The sequence below is a fragment of the Talpa europaea genome, assembly GCF_964194135.1.
Source record: "Talpa europaea genome assembly, chromosome: X".
NCBI classification, from domain to species: Eukaryota; Metazoa; Chordata; class Mammalia; order Eulipotyphla; family Talpidae; genus Talpa; species Talpa europaea.
This window is the reverse complement of record NC_140081.1, coordinates 75,503,122-75,509,602: the sequence shown is the minus strand read 5'-3', so window position 1 is coordinate 75,509,602 and position 6,481 is coordinate 75,503,122.

Genomic DNA, 6,481 nt, shown 5'->3' with positions numbered 1-6,481 from the left:
GTGGCGCAGGCGGTTGAGCGCCGCGCTGTGAAGCTGTCTGCAGATCCTGGCCAGCGGGCGAGAAGCCCAAATGGCGCAGCAGACCTCTCCTGACTCACCCGCTGCTCCCCTCAGCAGTGTATTTCAGTCAATCTGCCTGTTCTGTTCCCCACTCTGGCTCTGGTGAATCCTCTCCACCTCCCGCGCATCTGGCCTGTACCCCGGTTCTTGTATAAATATATAAATCTAAAAAAAATTAAAATATCTATCTTTTAAATGTAGGGGTTTTTCCCTCTATGGTAGAATACTGAGAACACTTAACAATGAACTTGAAAGGGATGAAGGAAATGGCTAAGCCTTAGAAGTCCCCAATATTTGCATATGCACTGAAATTGAAGTATTTTTTATTTTATAAAAATTTTGCACCAAAAGATAAACAGCTGGGACTACATCAAATTAAAGAGCTTCTGTACAGCAAAAGAGTAACCAAAACAGAGACACCCCACCGATTGGGAGAAAAATTTTTTAAGATTTATTTATCTATGCATACAAGAACTGGGGTACAGGCTGGAGATGCAAGGGGTGAGAGGATTCACCAGAGACAGAGTGGGGAGCAGAACACGCAGACTGACTGAAATACACTGCTGAGGGGAGCAGCGGGTGAGACAGGAGAGGTCTGCTGAGCCATGTGGGTCACCTCCCTGGCCGGGGATAGAACTCGTGCTGCAGTGGCTGCAAATAGCTTCATAGGTTGTGTCTTAACCCCTTGTGACACCAGGGATGCCCCTGGGAGAAAATTGTTTCATACAACACTAATGATAAAGGACTGATCACAAAAATCTACAAAGAGCTGATGAGACTCAACAACAACAAAGTAAATAATCCAGTCAAAAAAATGGGCAGAAGAGCTAAAAAGAAACTTCTCCAAAGAGGAAATGCAAATGGCCAACAGGCATATGAAAAAATGTTCAACATCACTTGTAATCAGGGAAATGCAAATCAAAACTACAATGAGATACCATCTTACACCAGTGAGAATGGCACATATTAAAAAAACTAGCAACAACAAATGTTGGCGAGGGTGTGGAGAAAAAGGAACTCTCCTGCACTGCTGGTGGCAGTGCAAACTGGTACAACTACTATGGAGAGCTGTGTGGAGATTCCTCAACCTGCTAAAGATAGAGCTTCCATATGATCCAGCAATTCCACTCCTAGGTATTTACCCAAAGGACACCGAAACATTCATTCAAAAGGGCACCTGCACCCCTATGTTTATAGCAGCACTATTTGCAATAGCTAAGCTTTGGAAACAACCCAAATGCCCAAAAATAGATGAGTGGATCAAGAAGATGTTGTACATATATACCATGGAATATTACTCAGCAATCAAAAAAGATAAACTCATGCAATTTGCAGCAATATGGATGGAGCTGGAAGGCATCATGCTCAGTGAAATAAGCCAGAAAGAAAAAGAAAAATACCAAATGGTCTCATTCTTAGCAGGAATTTAGAAAACCTAAATAAGGGACCAGGAAAAGGACAATTGCAATAAAGTAAAAATCAAAATCAACAAGCAACTATAAACCAGGGACACCCTATGGGGGCGGGGGAGGAGGGAATAGGATCAAAACAAGGCAGGGTGGGAATTGTATGGGGACTATGACCAAGATGAAAATGCATACACTGTGCAAAAATGAAAAATGATGTAAAAAACATAAAATTTAAAATAATAATAATAATAATAAAAAGTTTGCACCATTCTTCCTTTTTGTACAGTGTTTTGCTTTCTCCTCTCAGGTGTAGTCCCCACAGAATTCCCACCACCCATTCACTATGGTGCACTTTCACCATAGTCCCTAGTTTACTTCCCTCCCATTTTGATCCCCCTCCCTCCCCTCCCCTGCAGAATGTCTCTGATTTATAGTTGCCTGTTAATTTTGTTTTCTAATTTATTATAGCATTTCTTCCTGACCCCGACCCCTTATTTGGTTTTCCTATATTCCTCCTATAAGTGAAACCATCCGATATTTTTCTTTTTCTTTCTGGCTTATTTCTCTGAGCAGAATTCGTTCTAGCTCCATCCATGTTGCTGTAAATGGCATGAATTTAAAGTTCAGGAATTGAACAAAGAGCAATAAAAATTATAATGTGAAATCATGTTTTGTTTTATTCTTAAAATGGCATTTAAACATGTATAAGACAATCCATCTGATTAGAATTGGACAGTAGTAACTTATGTCATTGTCTATATCAACTAGAGTTTGTAGAAATTGTTTCACCAATGGATCTTTTATTTGCCAACGTGTTCAAAGATAAAATTTGGTGTTCTTTAACTTTTCACTCCAATAAGCAAATATTCACAATACTAATTAGTTTGCAGGACCTGTTATAATGAACTTGATATTATTAGGTGAAATTCAGTGACAAGAACTGGGGTACAGGCCAGAGGTGTGTGGGGGGGTGAGAGGATTCACCAAAGACAGAATGGGGAACAGAACAGATGGATTGACGGAAATACACTGCTGAGGGGAGCAGCAGGCAAGTCAGGAGAGGTCTGCTGCTCCATGTGGGTAGCTCCCTGGCCACGGAATCGAATACGAGCTGAAGTGGCTGTAGATAGCTTCATAAATTGCGTCTTAACCACTTGTGCCACCAGGGAGGCCCAAGAGCTGTATTTTTTTTAATCTCCTGACATTGGATATAATCTTAAACTATATTTTATATTTGGTTCATGTGTAACTTTTAAATATTGACACCTAAAGTTGGGAAAGTATGAGTAACTTTTACTGGTTTTCTAAATTGCAATTGGGCTGTTACATTCCCCATATTTTTCTTTAATGTAAATTTATTCACTAGACTGGAAGCTCCTCAAGGGCAAAGGCTACTTGTGTATTATTCATCTTTGTGTCACATCACTTAGAACCTAGAAAATAATCTATGTCCATTGAACTGAACTGATGTTGACTGAGTAAAAGAATGTCAGACACACAGAAATAGATTAGATTGTAGGTGTGGCTTGACACAAAATTAATTTTGAAACTAAAAATAAACTGGACATATATTATTTGAGAGAAAACAGACTCTCCCTGCATTCCTAATCTCAGGAATAGAGGTAAACCAATTTTCCTTTAAACATGGTGCCTAAAGAGGCTGATAGATCCGCTAGTTTAAGGAGAGGGCTTCCATATATGACCTAAAGTGTAAAAAAATGACAAGACTTCTGAGTGCAGAGTAAATACCCCTGATTAATAATACCAATGGTCCGGGGCCTCCGAGCCAGGGGAAACAGGGAAACATACATATTTAGTCCACATCAACCAACACAGTAGGTGTACTTCAGCATAGTAGAAAAACAAGCACACATGATGATGGTGAATATTTAACAATTGTTCCCTACACCTAACATAACAGTAGTTAGAAACAAGGATACATTATTTCAGAAACCATGAAGTGTGTGTGTGTGTGTGTGTGTGTGTGTGTGCGCGCGCGCTGTTTTTCATTGCTAACACTCCATGGGCAATCTTGATCAATTAACATTACCTTAACACTAAAATAAAGGTTCAAAGTTTACTTTTGACATAAATGACTCTTTATAAGAAGGAGCTATAGATCTCAAATAGGAGAGACACCTGAATTTGAAACCGGTAAATCAGCACACAGTGAGCCTGACTGTTAAAGAAACCCATCCTAAAAGATGATTTATACATGGGTTACTGAGGAGACTTTTACACTTTTCTCCACCACTAATAAATAATAAAATATAACAATATAGTAAGTTGTAGAATGTAACTGTCATATGCAAGGATACAAAGGAAAGTATTCTACATATAATTTTTAAAAGATATAGGAAGTAAAATATCAGGGTACCTTTAGGGACTAGAAAGATTTTGGCAGACATATGCCTTCCAATTAATAATGAAGCAGAAAAAAATTCTTCAGGTCTTACCTCAGGTCAGATGAAATATTCCTCCAAATTATCATCCTTAATTCATTCTCATCCATGTCCACCAATAAACTACATTAACTATTTACCTTAAACAGAAATATCACTATAATACATTTACATTCCGACATGGGAATCACCACATCCTACAAGTTTCATTAGTGGGAAATAGCTTCTCAGTCCGAGGGGCGGACTCCAGACCTATAATCTTCACCTACATTACATCTTGGAAGGCCCAGGGAGAACAGCCAATCAAATGGTCTCTCTCTTTTTGCTATCCACCTCACCTTTCTCACCAACTTCTAACTGTAACAGAAGTCACCACAATCTCATAAATGTCTGTATCCATCTGAAAAATAAAATCACATTTCATACATTTGTAAACAACCAAATGAGGATGCCTGAGTCACCTGGATAACAGCAAGCTTATTAAGAAGAATGGCCTTCATCACCATATGCATTTGTAACTGATCATTTAATTCCCAAAACAACTTACTATTCTTACGGAAGTAGGTCCATGGCCTTCATGTGCCAGTTATGATTTGAAATACACATTCTTTAAGGAATACAGTATGGGCCAAAATCTGGAACTTCTGGTGTATCTGCGTAGTATGATTTTACCCAGCTTCAAGAGAGGACACTGAACAAATTGAACCTAAATCTGATCAAGCTTGTGTGTTTACAGAGCATAAAAACAAGTTAACTTACTTTACAATGATACAATCAACAAAATGCAGACTGTGGGAGGAAACTCAGAAAAACAAAGCAACTAGATTTCTTAAATAATTAATTTAAAGGGGAAAAGGAGGGAGAGCTTATAGAGACTCAAATAACAACCAAGTGCAATATATGGACCTCGCCCAATATCTAGTTCAAGCAAGCCAACAGTTAAAAGAAAAATAAAAAATGAGCTAATCAAGTCCATTTATTACATATTTGAAGAATCCAAATATTTGATCATACTAAGAAATTTAAATTTCCAGGTATTATAATGACATTGCAGCCATTAAAAAACACTTATCTCTAAGTATACATATTTAAATAATAATGGATGAAATGACAATTTTGAGATTTGCTTCCAAATAGAGAATGGAATGCAAAGGAGCAAGTGAGAAAAAGGTGAAATAAGGGGCCTCCCTGGTGGCCACTGAAGCACGAGTTCAATCCCTGGCCGGCCAGGGAGCTGACCCACATGGCATAGCAAACCGCTCTTGTCTCACCCGTGGCTCCCCTCAGCAGTATATTTCAGTAGATATGCCGGTTCTGCTCCCCACTCTGTCTCTAGTGGATACTCTCACCGCCCCCCACCTCTGGCCTGCACCCCAGCTCTTGCATGCATGAATAAATCTTTTAAAAAAAAAGAAAAAGATGAAATAAGATTGGCCACAAACTGGGCCTCCCTGGTGGCCTAGGGGTTAAGTCTCAGCACTATCACAGCTAAGGCCTAGCCAGGGAGCTAACCCACATATGGCACAGCAGAACTCTTGAGTTTCACCCGCTGCTCCCCTTAGCAGTGTATTTCAGTTATATCTGCCTGCTCTGTTCCACACTCTGTCTCTGGTGAATCCTCTCACCACCCCTGCCCCCACCCTGGCCTACACCCCAGTTCTTCTATGCAAAAATAAATAAATAAAATCTTAAAAAAAAAAAAAGATTGGCCACAAATTGAAGCTGGGTGAAGAAAAGGTCCATCATACTATTCTCCCCACACTACTGTATATGTAATTTTCCATAATTAAAAGTTTTCTGAAAAACAACAACAAAAGGGCCTCCCCTGGTGGCGCAGTGGTTGAACACTGGGCTGCAAAGAAGCTGCCCGCAGCCTCTGCAGCACCGGTTCCATCCCTGGCCGCAGGCAAGGGTCCCACATGGTGCGCAGACCTCTCCTGCCGCGCCGCTGCTCCCCTCATCAGTGTATTTTGTCGGTCTGCCTGTTCTGTTCCCTGCTCTGGCTCTGGTGAATTCTCTCACCCTACTGCGCTTCTGACTGTACCCAGTGCTTATATAAATAAATAAATAAATCTTTAAAAACAACAATAACAACAACAACAAAAAAAAACCCACAAACAAAAGAGAAGGGGCATTTTCAGGTGCTATGAAGTAATGGGATAAAATTTTTAGTTTAGCTTCCGACCCCATTAAGAATTCACCATATTTGGGCCTCCCTGGTGGCAAAAGGGGTTGAATCTCAGCACTATGAAGCTATGTGCAGCCACTGCAGCACAAGTTCGATTCCAATTAGGGAGCTACTCACATGGCGCAGCAGACATCTCCTGACTCGCCTGCTGCTCCCCTCAGCAGTGTATTTCAATCTGCCTGTTCTGTTGCCCACTCTGTCTCTGGTGAATCCTCTCACCTGCCCCGCCCCCCACACCTCTGGTCTGTACCCCAGTTCTTGTATGCATAAATAAATCTTTTTTAAAAAATGGAAACTAACAGAATTTTAGCATTTGTTGAATTTATTCAGCATAAGCACAGAGGTATTGTCTTCATGCTGTCAAACACAGAAACAAATACAGATACAGCACAAATATCCGTATTTAGCCCAAGTGCATTCCT